The sequence below is a fragment of the Microtus ochrogaster genome, chromosome 2 (assembly GCF_000317375.1).
Source record: "Microtus ochrogaster isolate Prairie Vole_2 chromosome 2, MicOch1.0, whole genome shotgun sequence".
NCBI classification, from domain to species: domain Eukaryota; kingdom Metazoa; phylum Chordata; class Mammalia; order Rodentia; family Cricetidae; genus Microtus; species Microtus ochrogaster.
Genome location: NC_022010.1, coordinates 28131989 through 28133385, shown reverse-complemented (window position 1 = coordinate 28133385; position 1397 = coordinate 28131989).

Genomic DNA, 1397 nt, shown 5'->3' with positions numbered 1-1397 from the left:
ACAACAGGTCCTTTCAGGCCTTTCCTGAGAAGGCTGTAGTACAACAGGTCCTTTCAGGCCTTTCCTGAGAAGGCTGTAGTACAACAGGTCCTTTCTGGATAGTTCCGTCCTAGTACACAGATCTGTTAATAAATCTGGCCCACTCTTCTCTTCCTGTGTTAAGTAGCTTCTAGAAAGTCCCTGAAAGGCCATAGGTTTCTGTGGAGAGATCTAGAAACTAGAGAGAATTCTCCTTGCCCTTCCCTCCCAAGGCAGCCATAAAAGTTATCTGGCTGCCCTCCGGAACCTGTATCATAAGAGCTTCATTTCAGAGGAGCCTCGCCCTGCTCTGGGTGAAGGAATGAAGCCCAGGCATTGAATCTGAGTAGACAGGCTCTGCTAAGTCCCCCAGATTGTTACCGTTGGATCAGACTTGTGTTCTTTCAGTGATAGTTCTCTGCACAACTGTCCATGAAAATACAGTTTCCGCCAGGCGGTGGTGGTGCACGCCTTTAGTCCCAGCACTCGAGAGGCAGAGGCAGGCAGATCTTTTGAGTTCTAGGCCAGCCTGGTCTACAGGATGAGTTCCAGGACAGCCAGGGCTACACAGAGAAACCCTATCTCAAGCAAAACAAAACAAAACAAAAAAACAGTTTCTAGGGCTGGAGTGATGGCTCAGTGGTTAAGAGTATCTGCTGCTTCTGTGGAAGACCCTGAGTTGGTTCCAGCACTACTTTTACTGTACATGCATGATGTGAGTATGGGGCCATGTCAGGGGGCTGTGTGGAGGCCAAAGGACAACCTTGTGGAGTTGGTTCTTTTCTTCCACCCTTGTGTTGGACTCAAGTGTCGTTGCCTGCTGAGACATCTCTCTGGCCCCTGTGTTGCATAAAATCTACATTCAAAACATTACTGTGTACTCTTCTGTTGTTGCTCTATCCTGTTCTATGGTCTTGGCTGTGATGGGTGAGGTAGAGACCTCTTCCCTCTGAGATACCATTTAAGCTTTACAATGAATGGTTTTCACAGTGGGCTATCGACATTATGTAGGCATTTGTGGCTCAGGGCCTAACGTTTTAATAGCCCCAAACTGTAGTAATAGAAGCAGAGGGCTGCTTCCTGCCACCCAGCTAGCTTTACCCGAAATAATTACACAGACACTGTATTCCTTTAAACACTGCTTGGCCCATTTCTATCTAGCCTCTTCTCGGCTAACTCTCGCACCTGGACTAGCCCATTTCTAGTGTAGCCCACGAGGTGGCTTACCAGGGAGATTCTAGCCTACGTCCATCCTGGGTCGGAGCTTTATCGCATGTGCTTCAGAGAGCAGAGCTATCCCCGCGTCAGCCCAGGAGCTGGGAGCATGGCGTCTCTGCTCCAGAGTGCAGAGCTGTCGAGTCTGAGCTCACTTCCTCTTC